The sequence below is a fragment of the Cornus florida genome, unplaced genomic scaffold, assembly GCF_030987335.1.
Source record: "Cornus florida cultivar Cherokee Brave unplaced genomic scaffold, ASM3098733v1 CherokeeBrave_3.0.0_Hap2_Chr03, whole genome shotgun sequence".
Lineage (NCBI taxonomy): Eukaryota > Viridiplantae > Streptophyta > Magnoliopsida > Cornales > Cornaceae > Cornus > Cornus florida.
The window spans coordinates 44473950-44492362 of NW_026775573.1; positions in this window are offsets into that span (position 1 = coordinate 44473950).

Genomic DNA, 18413 nt, shown 5'->3' on the forward strand with positions numbered 1-18413 from the left:
TAATTTCATTATTGCCAATTCCTTTCTTTTCTCTCCTTTGTGTTATCCAAACAACAATATTGTCAATTCCTTTCTTTTCTTTCCTATCTATCCAAACATGAATATAATTTAGAGCTATCATTTCCTTTCTTTTCTTTTCTTTTCTCTTATAATCCTTTCCTTTCTTTTCTCTCCTAAGTATCCAAACGAAGCCTAAAGGTTAGTTTAATTATTAGATTAGTGATCCGGGATGATTGCAGAATGAGCTAAGTAACAATCTGGAGTACATCAAATGAAATGCTTTTGAATTCCGAGTTTGCTTACAAGAGCATCAACATCAACATCATTATCTTTTTTGTCTTTATACTATATGAAAAATGTTTGTATGCTTCCAAAAACCAACAGTGAAAGTTGTTGGCCATAATTGACCGACCTCACAATAGCTTCTAAAAATTGTAGCAGATGAAATAATATCATAAATTGTGTTAAGACAAGACTTGCCTCAATTAAGTTAAGAAGGAGTGAAGATTCAAGGAGAATTGGCACAATGGAGGATCTCCAACAGCAATTTCAGCAAGGCTGTGCTGTTTCCCTTTTACAGCCTGTTCATTCACTTGAGGTTGGGCCTCAATCATGCTAAGGAGGAGTGAAGACGTAAAAAGAATTGATACATTAGAGGATTTCCAACAGATATCTCAGCAAGGTTGCACTATTTCCCTTTGACAGCCTGTCCTTTTGCGTTATTGCAGTCCAGTTACCACTGGTGCTTGAAATTGTTAAGACTTGCACACTCAAGTATGACAGCTCTGAGCTCTCAATCCCCTAAAATATATATATATTTCACAAATATATATGACTATATAAATATGTATAAATACATGTAATATATATATATAATCATAAATAATAACACCCATGGCCCTTAGGCCTTCTAATCTCCAAGACCATTCCAATTGGCCCATCCAACTTAAAAACCCAACCCAACTTTTAAATAAATAAATAAACAGAATACTAAGCAATTTAACTAAATAAATAACTATTTAAATTAAACCATTAAACTAACTACACAACTAACAACTAATAATCACATCATACCATATAATCAATTAACTAAAAATTAACAAAATTTGCACTCACACCTCCTCAGGTTTGCAATAAAGACAGGTAAATACAATTTAGGGAGATCGAGTGTGATCCAATTTCCCCCTCAAATTTGCAAACTTGAACAATAACACCCTCAACCATGATAAGAGTACGTAATTGCCCTTTGATTTCTGAATTGACCCATTTAAATCATGAAAGTACAATATTAACCTTTTACAAGTCCTTTAATTTAACCAAAATAACCCTTGGTCCAATAACAAAACAAAAGTTGTTGTAATAACAACAAAAAACAAAACAACCAGTTGCAGCAGCAACAACCTCAACACCCTCACTAATCACCATGGAAAACTGAGCTTGGGAGACTCCATGCCGCTGCAATAGACCTCGCAACCTTCGAATCCCGTAGCTTGCAAGACATGAGACGATTCTTAACATCAGTGTAAATTAATTTAGAAACCGACGCGGTGGAAGCCATTTGATTCATTGTATTTCTTCCATTCCTCTCTCTCTAGATAAAATACACTGATGTTGTGAGGCATAACTTGAAAACGTAGGCTTCTGGAGCCTTGGTACCATCCTTCCACATTGACACAATCTAATTTGTAATCTCATATAAGTTGAAGTCTCCAACATAAATCCCACACAGGTGTTGGAAGAACATCCATATCTCAGATGCAAATTTACATTTGAAGAAGAGATGTTGGTGACTCTCTGCATCGGCAAGGCACATGGAGTAGTAATTAGGAGCAATTTTCTTAGCAAGAGCTAGAATATCCCTTGTCTTGAACCTGTGACATAAAGCAACCCATGCAATGAAAGAATACCTCAGAATTAATGTGATTTGAAAGCCAGATTACAGAATGCCAAAGAATAGAAAGAGAAGGAGGAATGAGAGCTCTGTAAGTAGTAACTAAGTGGAAGTCTCCAGTAGGGGAAAGGGACCATACAACTGAGTCCTGTGATCTACTTCTCAGCTGAGGAAGATGTTCTGTTGTCCTAATGAAAGCGACCAGATCTTTAAATAGACGTTGAACTCTCCACTGATCATTCCTAATCAAGCATTGAACCTTTACCCAATCTTCCCATTAAGAGCAAGTAATAAGATTGTGGTCAATTCTGGTGTCAAGAGGCCCTAAGGGAAGCCAGTAGTCATGCCATAATGAAACATCCTTTCCATTCCCCACCACATGCTTGATGTAAGGTTTAGTAAGCCCTCTGAGATAGAGAAGCGTCCTCCAATTCCAAGAGCACAACTGAAGAGGCTTTAGAGTCCACAAGCTGTAATTTTTGATGAGGTTTTTCTGAGCCTACTTGAACCAAATGGATTGGCCTCCATCCTTGAACAGGTTCCAAATATGTCTGAGCATGGAAATATGGTTCAAAGCTGCTAAATGAGGTATGCCTACACCACCAAAATCTTTAGGCTTACACACATTCCACTAAGCAACTTGAGCTCCAGTAGCTCTTAAATTAACTCCTGTCCAAAGAAAGTTCTTAAGGACGGTGTTGAGTTAGTTGATCATCATCTTAGGAAGGATAGATAGGCCACTCCAGAAACCAATCATGTTGAGAAGAATGGATTTAATGAGCTGCAATCTACCTGCATAGGATAGAAATCTAGTTGTCCAACAAGTAATTCTAGCTGTGACTCTTTTAACCAAGATTCTGCAGTCATTAGCATTAAGTCTTTTAGAACTTAGGGGCATCCCTAGGTACCTAATAGGAAGACTACCTAACTCAAAACCACACATGTTGATCATGAGTTATTGGGTATCCTCAGGAACATTTGCTGTGAATAAAAGGCTCTTAGAAAGGTTAGGGAAGAGTCCAGACAGCTCTGAGAAGGTTGAAATAGAATTGGTGATGACAGAAAGGGAGTGAACATCTTCATGGCAGTAAAACATAAGATCATCAGCAAACATCAAGTGATATAATTTGGTCTTCTTACATTTCCAATGGTAGATGAAGCTCTGGTTATTGCAAGTAGCCTATTGAGTGATAGAGGATAGGACATCCATAACAATCACAAACAAGAAGGGGGATAGAGGGTCACCTTGCCTTAAGCCTCTAGTACCCTTGAAAAATCCATAGAGCTCACCATTCATAGACATTGAGAACCTTAGGCAAGTAATACAAACTTTGACCCAATTAATAAAAATATGAGGAAAATTGAGGATCATGAGAGTATCCAACAAGAAGGACCAATTGACAGTGTCATAAGCTTTTCTCAGGTCAACTTTCAAGGTGCATCTGGGGCTATTAAAGCTAGAATCATACCCTTTCATCAATTCCTGAGCCAAAAACACACTATCCCCCAATCTTCTGTCCTTGATAAAGGTAGTTTAGCTTTTATCCACAAAATAAGGGAGAATTGGCTTGAGCTTGTTAGCTAGTAGCTTAGAGATCACTTTATGAATAGTATTACAGCAGGCAATAGGTCTGAAATCACTCATACGGTTTGAATTTTGCACCTTGGGAATGATAGCTAAATACGTGGCATTAATCTCCTTAAGCAAGTGACCAGTAGAGAAAAAGTCCTTAACAACCTTAATAATATCTTCACCAATCACAGGCCAAGCTTTTTTGTAGAAGCATGCATTGTACCCATCAAGACCTGGGGATTTATTACTCTTAAGAGAGAAAAAACACTTCATGATATCTTCATTTGAAGGAATGGAGCTAAGATTTGCAATGAAACTATCAGGGATAGTTTTAGAGTAAACTGTTTTGAGAGCTTCCATACCTGCCACCAAAAATAGATTTGAAGTAGTTGAGAGATTCCTCTTTAATCACTTGTAGGTTAGTAGTGGTGGTGCCATCAGCAATTTGAAGGCTTATGATTTTCTTCCTGTTACATCTGTTGTTGAATGCTTTCATAAAATAAAGTAGTATTACCATCACCTTCCTTTAACTAGTTAACTCTAGACTTTTGAGTGAAGAAGGACTCATCAGCTGCTGCCACATCATTATAAGCTTGGAGTAATTCCTTTTCTCTAGTCCTTAAATGCTCATCATAAGGATTAGAGTCAAGGTTCAATTGGCAGATGTTAAGGGCTTCTTTTGCCTCAATAACTCTAGATGAATTCTCACTGAACTCCTTAGTATTCAAGAGTTTGAGTTTTTTCTTCAACATCTTGAGTTTCCTAGTCACTTGAAACATAGAGACACCATTGACATTGATACTCCACACAGCATTAACTATGGTCAGAAAATCCTTATGAACACTAATGAAATTAAAGAATCTGAAAGGGCAATTTCTACTAGGATTACTATCTATGATTGACTTACTGAAAAAAAAAATAACCCTTGGCAAAAAAAGAACTCCACCACAGCTGTGCAATTTTTTTTGCAAAACCTTATTATGGTATTAAATTAAAATTATTTATGGTAATTTTTTACATAAAAATTAAAGTTAGCCCCTCAAATTTTTTATAACACCCTGTTTATAGTACTAAATCATAGATACTGATACTCCCTCAGTCCCTAATTAGTAGTCCATTTTTCTATTTTTACATATCCCAAATTAGTTATCCTCTTTGAAAAGTCAAAGCATCTTTTCATTATATTTCCATCATTGTCCTTTATCTTTTTAAAAAATTTTAAACTTTGTAACTATATATATATAAATTAAAAAGGACAATTTGGTAAATTTAAAAGGGGACAATGCATTAATTGCATCTCCCCTTAAAAACTCCAATTTTTAAACATGGACTTTTATTTAGGGACGGAGGGAGTAGTTGTTTTCTATATAAAAATTAAAGTTGATCTCTCTAATATTTTTTTAAAAAAATCTATATGGTTCCCTGATATTAAATATAGTTTAATAATGAAATTACTTTTAACCGCTTAAAATTCCAATAAACCTCTTGCTATAAAAGATCAAATTTAGTAAAAAAAAAAAAAAAAAAAAATTATTAATTATTATGGTAATCTACACATATATTCACACACATACATAATTATTATTGATTATGAATTAGAAAGAAAAAAAAATTATTTACTTGACAACAACAATGATTCAATCGACAACTTTTCTATTCAATACATTAAACTTGCACAAAAAAATTTCTTACAATGATTTTATGTTATTTTAAAATTTTTATTTTACATTACTAGTTTGGCCCACCAATTAAAAATTCCTGGGTCCGCCCTTATTTTTATGCATATGGCATTGGCGGCCACAGTGGTGGAGTTTGAATTTTTTATTATTTTTATTTTTATTTTTATTTTTGGTAAAGGTCATTTTGGTAAAATAAAAGGACCTATAAAGGTTAATATTGTACTTTAATAATTTAAATGGGTTAATTCAGAAGTTAAAGGGCAATTAAGTACTCTTATCATGGTTGGAGTGTTGTTGTTCAAGTTTACAAACTTGAGGGGGTAATTGGATCACACTCCCCCTAAGTTGTATCTACCTGTCCTTATTGCAAACCTAAGGGGGTGTAAGTGCAAATTACCCTAAATTAAAATAAATAAATAAATACTTTGAAAATTAGGTGTATTACAATGATCATCAAAATGTTATTGTTTCATCTCTTGTAGTTGAAGATGAAGTTAAGGATATGGAAACATCAATTCCTCTGCAAAAGTTGATAAATACAGGAAGGGAATTCAACGCAGCAAAAGAAGAAGATGGTGACAAATTTTCGATGCTAAAAGTGACAACATGAATCAGTTAATGATGGAGTTAATGAAATTTCTAAATAAAAAATCCAAGATGGTATGAAATAATTCAAGCATCAAGTTGTTGAAGGGATTATTATGTGAGTAGATTATGAAAGAATAAGTTTTTATTCTGGAAAGTGATAACAAAGATATTTTAGTGTCATGTTTTGGAGGTTCTCATGGCAATATTATACTTTTGTAGCAGACAAAACCTTTTGTCAATTTGATAAGTTCGTTCTTGACTTTAAAGGACAGTTTATTTTTTTTGAATGAAAATGACGCATTCGGCAAAACCTACCAGCTTTAAGCCACTAGGTTTAAGCTAGTTGGCTATGTCACTTTTTGGCTAAATATGTTGTTCATTTGTCCATATTAGACTTACTTGCTACTTGGGCGAATTGATTTGTGTTAGTCATTAATGAAACTTTGTGTTGCCCCCTTGTGAAATAAAAATTGTCATGTGAGACTGTAGACACTAATATTTTAGTGGGTTTTGGTTTTGACAAATGGACCCATTAAATATGGGCCTAATGTTTAATTAAGTTATTTAATTGGCCCAAACTTGGTCCACTTAAATTATTTAATTAGCCCAGTCCAGATAATTAAATGAAAAGATAATTATTCCTAATAAAATATATTTGGAATAATTATTTTCAAAGATAATTATTATAATATAACCGACCCGGCCCAGTTATGATTTTTTCCTTATCAGGAGAGGACACGTGTCATCATCCTATTAATCCAAGAAGCTTATAAATAGAGGCCTGGAGGAAGGAGGACGGGGGGACACAAAATCATAAATTCAGACACAAATTCAGAATTCAGAATCCACAAATTCAAAATTCAGAAGTTCAGAAATTCAGACAAAATTCAGAATTTAGAAGTCCAGAAATGCACATAAATTCAGAGTCCAGAAATCCAGAGATTCAGAAATTGAGAATTTAGAAATCTAAAATTCCAGTGAGAAAAACAGAAGCTCTCATCCCCAACATCCAAACCCAAAAGCGAAGATCACCAAGTACATCAAATCGTACCGTTCTTCATCAAATTCCACGGTGATCAACTACAAGCACAACCAAAGACGTGCCGTTCTTCATCAAAATTCCACGGTGATTCAAGATCAAGCTCGTGCAGCCCTTGGATCCAACCAACCAAAAAAGAGATCGAATCAGAGGACTTTATTCTTTGGAATATTATTACGGAGGATTATACTCCATCTTTATAAATTAATAAAATATTCTATTTGCTCCCAATTTTGTTTTTTTATTACAGACTACAAAATTTGTGTGTACAAATTTCTAGCATGCCCGGTGGGACATCCTCTGCCTCTCATCTCTTTCTCCTATATCAAATCTTTAACAAATTCATCGTCAGATTCTATGACTTTCAATAAGATTCAGACGAAGAGCAAGAATACCACCAAAGACATCACGGTCATGATGGATAACATCAATACCATCACAAAAGGTGGCAAGAAGGTTGCAACTTCGTCAAGTGGTACAAACACCTCTGCAAGTTCAATGATGTGGAGCATGGCCAAATCATCCGTTCCTGCCAAAAGACAGCATGATGCGATGAAAGTCAATTCTACCAAATCTGTCAAAATAACAACTCAAACTCATATCGCCTTCACCTCGCTGGGGGCAAGAAGGAAGGTTCTACAACCTCAAAGGTTACTCCAGTCACAAGTTCAAGTTTCACCTCGCTGGGGGCAAGAAGGAAGGTTCATACAACCTCAAAGGTTACTCCAGTCACAAGTTCAAGTTCCACCTTGCTGGGGGCAAGGAGGAAGGTTCCTACAACCTCAAAGGTTGCTCCAGTTATAAGTTCAAGGCTAGTCCACCCAAGGCCAAAGATTTTTTCTGACTCCATCATTATGCCAGTCATGATGACGAGTACTACCTCGTATGAAAAGCAATTGACGACTATAGCCTGTGCAATTGAAAGATTATAACACTCTCTCAAGGAGCAAGATCTGAAAATTACGTGACGACAATGCTGAGTCAAGCAAAGGACGAATTCCTCATTCTAATTCCATGCCAGAATCAAAATGACGTGTACGCCAATCCAATAATTCAAGCTGCTTCCGTCAACTCACTTTCTGTCCAACAACTTCAAGACATGATAATGAATTACATAAGAGAACAATACAGTGGCATTCCTCAAAGTGCTCGCATGTACTCAAAGCCTTACACAGAAAGAATTGGCATCTTAAAAATGTCGATTGGGTATCAACCTCCAAAGCTTCAACAGTTTGACGGAAAAGGCAATCCCAAGCAACATGTCGCACACTTTGTAGAAACTTACAGCAATGCTGGTCCAAACGGAGATCTCCTTGTCAAGCAATTCGTTCGTTCGCTCAAAAAGAATGCATTTGATTTGTATACCGACCTCAAAGCTAGAGGTATTGACAGTTGGGAGCAGATGGAACGAGAATTTCTCAACCGTTTCTATAGCACTCGTCGTACTGTAAGTATGCTAGAGCTTACAAATACAAAATAAATGAAGGGTGAACCTGTGGTTAACTATATCAACCATTGACGAGCTCTAAATCTTGACTACAAGGATCGTTTGTCTGAAATTTCAGCAGTTGAAGCATGTATGTAAGGCATGCGTTGGGAGTTTCTTTACATCCTACAAGGGATTAAGCCTCGCACATTTGAAGAGCTTGTTACTCGAGCCCATGATATGGAGCTTAGCATGGAAAAACATGGTGCTAGAGAAAATGTTCCTGATATACCTGACAACCTTCAAGAAGATGAGGGAAGTGAGTCCGAAGAAGAGAATAATATACTTCCTAACTCAGATGACGAAGTAGCATCATTTTTCATTATAAGCATCATCTCGAGAAACTTACATTGGGAAACACATCGTGGTGCGACAATGACTTCAACCGAAAGTGCTAAATCACATGGGGCATTAAGTCAAGGAAACCAGAAAGAAAATTCTCAAAGTGACGACGAGATAGTCTGTACCCTTCAGCATGGGTTTGGATTGTTGTTTGATTCTTGCAAAGTTGAAAATTAATTAAAGTTGAAGTGCTCCCAGATACGAGCCTAAACTGTCGATGACACGAGTTTAAACTGTCTACCTAGAAAAAAAAATCAAGAACTCCTTGATACGAGTTTAAACTGTCTCCCAAATATTAAAAAAATGACACTCATTGACATAAACTTAAACTGTATACCTGAAAAAAATTGACACTCCTTGATATAAGTATAAACTGTCTATATGAAGAAACCAAAAAAAAAAAAAAAAAAACAACATTCCTTGGCACGAGTATAAATTGTCCGCCTGAATAAAAAAAAATTAAGAACTCTTTGATATGAGTATAAACTGTTTACAAAAAAAAAAAAAAAAAAAAAAAAAAAAAAAAAAAAAAAAGTCATACCAATTATTTGTTGGATCCAACACAATCTTCAAAGGTTGTAATTAGACAAGTCTTCAAAAATATTAAAATTGATGTCTAACCCTATAGCATGGATAGATATATGTAGACAATAAAATATCTTTTATTTGTACTGGGATTTGTATAATTTAGTTCAAATGGGAAAGAAAAATTTTAATCCAGAGTTAGATAAAAAAGCAAAGAGGAAATCTTACAATCCAAAGTTGGAGAAGAAATGAAACAAAAAAAGAAAGTTGGATATTTCAAGTCCCACTTGAAAAAGGAGACGGGTCCTGTCAAACTTAGGATTCGAAGTGGGAGTGCGCTATTTGTAGATATTAAAATTTTAGTGGGCTTTGGTTTGACAAATGGACCCATTAAATATGGGCCTAATGTTTAATTAAGTTATTTAATTGGCCCAAGCTTGGTCCACTTAAATTATTTAATTAGCCCAGTCCAGATAATTAAATAAAAAGATAATTATTCCTAATAAAATATATTTGGAATAATTATTTTTAAGGATAATTATCATAATATAACCGGCCCGGCCTAGTAATGATTTTTTCCTTATTAGGATAGGACACGTGTCATCATCCTATTAATCCAAGAAGCGTATAAATAGAGGCCTGGAGGAAGGAGGACGGGGGCACACAAAATCAGGAATCCAGAGGCTTCAGAAATTCAGACACAAATCCACAAATTCAGAATTCAAAAGTCTAGAAATTCAGACAAAATTTAGAATTCAGAAGTCCAGAAATACACACAAATTCAGAGTCCAAAAATCCAGAGACTCAGAAATTGAGAATTTAGAAATCTAGAATTCCAGAGAGAAGTACGGAAACGCTCATCCCCAACATCGAAACCCAAAAGCGAAGAATACCAAATACATCAAATCATATCGTTCTTAATCAAATTTTACGGTGATCAACAATAAGTACAACCAAAGACGTACCGTTCTTCATTCAAATTCCACGGTGATTGAAGATCAAGTTCGTGCAGCCCTTGGATCCATTCAACCAAAAAAGAGATCGAATCAGAGGACCTTATTCTTTGGAATATTATTACAGATGATTGTACTCCATCTCTATAAATTAATAAAATATTCTATTTGCTCCCAATTTTGTTTTTTTTATTGCAAACTACAAAATTTGTGTGTGCAGAGACTATTGTATGATTTGTTGTCTTCCACAAATTAAAAGGCCATTTTCTTAGAAGCTTGAGTATTTTGAAATTTTAATTAAATAACTAACTTGTGGGTTAAGGAATTTGAGTTTGATCCAAACAAGAAAATGTTTAGAAGCTTACTAGACTACTTTCAAGTCCATATATAGAGAGAGAGAGAGAGAGAGAGCATGTTTGGCAACCATAATTGTTTTGTGTTTTTGCTTTGATCCAAAGTAGAAGCAATGTTTCTGCTTTGAAATGTGTTTAATACTATTTGGAAGGCTCTTTGGTAATGTATATCTATTATAAGATTTTTTTGAAGTAAAAGCATGTTTGTAAAAAAAGTGATGGAAGTTTGAAAAATTAAATGGTCACTTAAAAATGTCATTTTAGAGAATTTTTTTCCTTGTTTTGGCCTCTTTTTCGAATGTGCTTCGGCACTACTCAAATCGTAACAAACGTTACCAAACAGGCTTCGTACTTTTGTTTCGCTATAGTACACTTGCAAAAAATAAAAAATAAAATAATAATAATAATAATAATAATTGAAGCAGAAGCAATTGCCAAAAAGGTCCTATAAAAGGATTCTCCTAGTACCTTTTTTTTTTTTTTCTTTTATTATTATTTTTTTTTTTGCAACAAGAAATGCACACCCAATCACACACTTTTTACCTACACCCGAGCTTGAACCTCTCCCCTCCTCCTCGAGAATGGAGAGTTTATACCATTAGGCTAGATACCCTTTGGCAGGATGATCCCTATGGCCCATTTGACAACCGTTTTTGCTTTTTGCTTTTGCTTTGATCCGAAGCAAAACAGTGTTTCTATTTTAAAATTTATTCAACATTATTTCGAAGCCGGTTTGGTATTGTAAATTTGTTGCAAGATTTTTGGAAGTAAAAATATGAAAGCATGTTTGATAAAAAGTGTTACAAATTTGAAAAATCAAATGGCTAGTAAAAAACGTCATTTTAAATTTTTTTTTTTTTTAACCGTGCTTTTGCTATGGTGCTGAAGAAACCAAAAACATAATTTTTATGCTTCCAATTTTAGCATTTTTTTTAGAAGCGCTTCGATACTATTCAATTGAAAGCAAACATTGTCAAACATGCTTCATGATTTTGTTTCGCTACAGTATACTAGCAAAGGTAAAAAAAAACCACGAAACAAGACTAATAATGCTTTAAGAAACTTCCAAATACAGCCATACAGGTCCCTTCAAATGATAAGCACACACTAGGGGTTTGAATTAAAAAAAAAAAAATTAATCTAATTAATTTTAATAATAATAATAAAGAGCTTTTATTTAAAATAAAGTTACATGTACCATTATTGCAAGTGATGATAATGGGGTTTTTGGGCTTGAATGTTAGGTCCTCCACCTCTCCTTTCAAAGCCGCAAGGATCCCCTGATGCAAACACTACAAGGTTATTCTGGGACCTTTATTCCTGCCCACGTCAAATCAGAAACCCTAGCCGACTAGGATTACACAAAAACTTATAAACCCTAGCCGCCAACATCATCAACAATAGTTTGCTAATCTTCCGGATGGAGAAAAGGAGAGAGAGAGTAAAGTTTTCTCTTTCTCCAGATATAATCTTCCAGATACTTAAAGAGCTTCAAGTAAAAAGTTTGCTAAGATTGAGGTGTGTTTCGAATCTCTGTTGCTCCATTATTGACGATCCCCTTTTTGTTCAGTCGCACCATACTCGCTCCCATACTCGACCTGGCGGTATCAGTATCGTCCTCTTTACTTCACATCGCGATCACCGTAATGATACTGACTCTTATAGACTCTTCTCAGTAAACCCAGAGGGAGACTCTGTCCATGGCATTCTAAAATTTCGCAACCTATTTATAAAACAGCCACAGTATGTTAACGGCTTGATCCTTATGGACGACTGCATATGGAACCCTAGCACACGAGTAACAGGCATAAAGTCCTTGGCTATATTATTACTAACTCAAGATTCCATTACAATATTTTGACTCTCGGCAACGGCCCTAACGACAACTCCTGGAGAGATACTGATGATGATTTTATCCAGTATGGTACTGGTAGTTTTCACGGTGGTTCTAATTGTCGTTGCATTGGGGGTGTTATATATTCTTTATATTATTCGGTTGGGCTAGTGGCTTTTGAAGTCGGACGTGAGAAGTTTTCAGTCGTGCCTCTCCCTGAAGGGACAAATGGCATCCATTGTTTAATCGAAGTAGGACAAAGTTTGGCTCTGTTAGATATTTATGTGAACACAATTTGGATATTAGAAGATTGCGACAAGCAATTGTGGAACAAACAGAGCCTCACAATGAAGTTGGGTGGCGTCCGACTAAAAGGTGATGTAGACTTGGTCCCCGTTGGTTCCATTCATACGGCTGAGATATTATTCAACTTTTATTATTTTCAGGAGGCATCATATCTGTGTTATTATGATATGAAAAGCAACAAGTTAAGGATCCTCAGAACAAAGCTGGCTCCATATAAACATCATATTCACTATACTACCAAATACGTGGAGAGCTTATTCCGATTGAAAGGGAAGTGAGTTATTGCTAAACATTCTTATTTGCCTAATGTTATCAGTTTTTTTGTATTATTATTATTATTATTATTATTATTTATTCTTGGTGATTCCAAATTTCTAATTTTGATTCTTCCTGTGGTTTAAAACAATGTATGTTTAGTAGTTTATAGTTAATTCATGCTCTCGAATTGCTTCTATATATTATTGAACTCCTGTTGCCGGAATGAATTTGTGGAGCATTTCTATGCATTAATTTTTATTACCTTTCTTCTTTCCTTCCCTTTTTCTTTCCTTCTCTCTGAATAAATTTCAAGTTTAGCAGGTTGTCGGAGGTAAAGATGCATGGTTGAGATAATTTATAGATATATCATGGTAAGGATTCTCCAATGAATTGTGCCTGGTTTACATTTGCATTTCCCTCCTAAGAAATTAGTAGTTTCTCATCTTCCTTCTAGCTTCTTATTGGCCCTCCAACTAAACTGCATGCCTAGCGTCTTCTATATATTTGCATCTTCTATATTTTTCTTATAAATTTTCATTTACCTGAACACTAAAAGAGAAATTTTCGTGATTGTGTTTCAGTGGCTTAAATGTTTCAATCTGGAATTTATGTTGATATTGGTAAGATTTTCAACATTTGGTTGGACTTTGGAGATATGGGCTCCAAGTTATTTTGAAGCTATGTTGTTTTTTTTTTTTTTTTGAAAGGTAAAATTCAATTTATTGATATAAGAGGAAAGATTTACAGCCCAATGTGAAAAGGCCCAAGTTAGGCCCAAGCAAAAGTTATATTGCAGCCCAGCAAGCTGCCACGGATTCCAACTGAAACAAAGAAATCAAAGGGAGAAAGACAAACTCCACAATCCGGTGAAAGCAAGGAGATAAACTCCACAATTAGCGATCTGGTGGTTCTGTCGGCGGACGAATGGGAGGCAATGGAAGGTCTCATTGCTTGGCAATTTGCTCCCTATTAATGGAGCTGGAGATGGGAAGGCTAGCAAGCTTGACTCTGACCATATCAAGAGTGCGATGGAGGATAGAGTTCTGTGATAAGGATTTCTTTTTGAAAATTCTCCTGTTACGCTCATTTCAGATATTGTAGACAAGGGAAGAGAGCGCCAATCTGGAAATTGAACAACTGTGATTGGGATTATCTCCTCTCCAATGGTGCGCGATCCATGAAACAAGGCTAGCCCAATTTGGTGGCAGAATATGGAACCCGCAACGTATTTGAAGAAATGTCCACAAAAGCTTGACATAAGAGCAATTGAAGAATAGGTGGTTGTGACATTCAAGATCCTCATGACAAAGAACACAGATGGTAGAGTTAATGTGAGAAGTACAATCCCTGTCTAAGGTTGGTAACCTCTGCTTGATAGCTACCCAGAGTGTAAAGGAATGCTTAGGAATGATTGGTTTGGACCATACTAAATGTGTCCATGGTAAGGAAGGTAGATGCTAGCTGAGGTGTTTCATGGTGTGTGCAATTGAGAATTCACCATTTGGGGATGGGATCCAGCTGAGTTTGTCTTGCTTGTGGGGGAAAGGTGAGGGCAATAAGTTGTGGTTTAGTAGCTGAGGGAGTGTAGTGGTGATGGATGGTGGGAATGACCAGCCTGAGTTGGTGATTAAGCAACTAACTTTGGTAGTGCTATCATGTGGCAATTCAGTAAGCTGTTGAGGAGAAATTTGTTGATGAAGGGGGCCAAGGAAACACCAATTGTCAAACCAAAAATTGGATAACTTTCCATCCCCAATTTCTATCTTGACAAGAGGTCTGAATGCTGGCCTTAGCTGAAGAATTTTCCTCCAGTTCCATGAACACTATTGTGGAATTTGGACCTCCCAAATACTCTTTCCCTTGAGAAGATAGGTGTGTACCCATTGAAGCTATGTTAGATGCACTTTTCAAAGTAAGTTAAGTGCCCGATCGTGTTGAACACACAATACTTGAAAATGAGTATGAGATATGAGTGCAACACTTTTGATTAAACACATTAAATAATTCAATAATTTTTTTATTATATTATTAGTTCAAAATGAGTGAATAACTTATATTAGATCCTGTTATTAATTTAGTAGTGTCCATGTGTAGCTCTATCTTAAAATTTTATACATCCGATGCAGTATTGGTGCATTTTATTTGTTTAACTATCGGTTTACATCTCCAATTAGGAATGTAACTCCATAGAGTTAGATTAATTATTAGATTAGTGATCCGTGATGATTGCAGAATGAGCTAAGTAACAAGCTGGAGTGTATCAAATGAAATGCTTTTGAATTCTAGTTTGCTTGGCAGAGCATCAATATCATTATCATCTTTTGACTTTATAATATATGAAAAGGGTTTGAATACTCCCAAAAACCAACTGGAACTGATATTTACAATTGTTGAGCAGAATAATGTGAGAGTCCAACCGGTAGAAAATCACTAATATGCTTATTCACTTTTGGACAATACTTGGATACAACTCAAGGAACCAAAATAACCCCATCTTCTCCCTTTTCATTCTCTCTCAACCTCCTTTTCTTCAAACGTTATACATTGCCACCACCGACACCACCCAAACACATCCTTCATTATTTACCATTACTACACAACCATCACTAATTACCACCACTACTCACCCACCAAACACAACCCATCACCAATTATAAACAAGACCAAATTAGTCCCATACAAACCAAGATCGTACCCAAATCAGCGTTCCCGTTTGCCGATAGTGCCGCGGATGATGAGAATGGTGACAAAGCCGATGGTGCCGCGGAGGACGAGAATGGTGACCAAGCTGCAGAGGATTGTGATCTTGATGTTGTTGAAGGTCTGGTGGATCTGGCGACCACAAGGCATGAGGGAGTTCTGGCAGCCGACATCGGCGCTGACTCTGCGGCCGTTGGCGGTGGTGGTTGGAAGTATTCCGCCTCGCTTATGAGTGGTTAAATTTTCTTGACCCATTATGCTCTTCTACACCCAATTTTTCTTTCTGTTATATAAAACACACACATACACACACTCACTATAAATTGTTAGGAGAGAGAAAATGGGGGGACATGTAAAATCCTAGCTATGAAGGAGTTATCATGGGCGATTCTATGTAACTGATATTTTGATTGGTTTAGAGAGAGAAAGAGAGACTTGATGAGAGCGAGAAGGGCAGCTACCAACTGATTTGGGGGAGGTTTAGCGATCTAGAGAAAAGGTTTCTGAAAGCATGGTAGATAAAGAATGAAAGGGGAGAAGATAGGGTTATTTTGATCCTTAAAAATGTTAGAGCAACGGGTCAAACTCGGGTACTACCCAACTTAAATCCAATAACATTATTGGACACTTGTCATGAAATAATTGGGTCACATACCTAGGTTAGATGAACTTCATCCAACCTGGATTGGACCTAAGTATTGTCCTTCACTTTTACTGTGTACCATTCCTAATTTCAAAAACCTCTATGTCGTCCCCAAATTTTCAGACAATGTTTCTCTCATCATCCTCAATTTCTCTCTGTTGCACAAATTAGAAACCCATTTCTCTACCAACCTCAATTTCTCTCTCTTGCACAAATTAGAAACCCGTTTCTCTCATCATCTCCAATTTCAGAGGGGTTCTATTTGGTGCAAGAGAGAGAATACATATACAAGGAGATTGTCTAAAATTTGCAGCAACATATACACATACAGGGAGATTGATATATATATATATATATTTGATTTACCAGATGTACTCTGCAAATCGTCAAAAGTATGTTGTAGATCGTCAATACGTCTACAACAATACGGCAAAAAAACGGGTTTTTAATTTGTGCAAGAGAGAGAAATTGAGGATGATGAAAGAAACATAGTGTAAGAAATTGAGGACGGCAGAAAGGTTTCTGAAATTAAGGATGGTGAATAATAAAAGTGAATCAGCAAATTAGTAAGAAATCACGTTCTCTACCTGTTACATCATTCTACCCAACAATTCGGCCATTTTCCAAAACCAACAGTGAAAGTTGTTGGCCATAATTGACAGACCTCACAATCGCTCCTAAAATTGTAGCAGATGAAATAATATGTTTATTCCACTGTGCTTGAAATTGTTAAGACTTGCGCACTCAAGTATGACAGCTCTAAGCTCTCAATCCTTTTCAGGACAGATATAGTTCAGCGTATTATATATACATATATACACACTCTTTTGTATATAATTTTTAATTTTTACGTATAAGTAGTTATTATAAAAAAAACAAAAAAACAAAAACTTCAGTACGTTTCAATTTGGAACAACCCATTTGGGACTAACACGAAACGAGAACCTGGGTCTGAGCCTACCAACTGAACGTCATGTATAAAACTACCCTTTTAAGGTGTAAAAGTTATCCAACTTGCTTTTTGAGATGCAAAAGTTACTAATTGGATTCTTTTTGAGAAGCAAAAGTTACTAATTAGATCCTTGTACTCAGGTTTAGTTAATATAACTTTTTAAATACGTAATATAGCCAATCCATTTAACCTTTCCTATAACATAATTGATTGTGAATGTGATTTTATCAACTTTAATTTAGGAAAACTCCTTTGTACCGTATCAACATTTATAAGTATTGTCAATAATATTCTTTAAGGAATGCATGCATTTGGAAAAGAAGCTAGTCTTTTAATATAATTTAATATGTCAATTCGACTGCTTGTTTATGTGTGTAAAATTTCTTTTAAAATTTTTAAATCTGAAAATAAATCTAAACCATCAATATCCTCGTCATGTTTTAGAAATAGTTCTAAATTAAGACTATTTTCTCAAGCTATCATCGTCTAATGATTTTAGACTTCTGAAATTAAACAAAAAACCAAAAAAAGAATCTTCATGTATTTTAAATTGTTCAAACCTATAATGAATTGAAGAAACAGGATGATCGACTATATATAAAATTGAGAGTAATGAATATTGAATGGAGAAGAAAGAGAACTATAAATTTGTAATGAAAGTGGAGAGAGAAGGCTTGTTGAGAGAAATAAGATAAGATAAAATAAAATAAAATAAAATAAAATAAAAAAGAGAAAAGCTAGAAAAAGTACATGGAAAGTCTCACCACTACCCCAAGGTCAAATACATACTTAGTATTTACTATCAAAGAGAGAGAGAGAGAGAGAGAGAGAGAGTTAGTTAAGAATATAAATTTTTAATAAAAAAACATTAATTAAGGAGAGAGGGAAAAAAAAGAGTTACGATATAAATGGCATTCTCATTCTTGATTAATTTCATTACATGGCATAAAACAAAAGATTGCAATGGCCACTAATCCGGCCCATAGATGGCCACACAACTTTATTCCTACCATTCAAACTTAACTTTCATTACAGGCCAGCCCATATCGTACTACTTCCCAAAAGACCAAAAGTTCAAAACAATCATAAAATCCATCACACGATAAGAACCACAATAGAAAGACTCATGGAAGAGAGCTCATTTTCAAAGTCAACCCAAATATGTCTTGACTCTTCATGGGAGTCAATGGCTTTGGCTTTGGCATCTTCAAGTTAAGGGAGCTCATTAACCGGATTCTCCCAATCTTTCTTGAAAGGCTCAGACTCGGTAAGAATGGCACTCGCCGTTTGG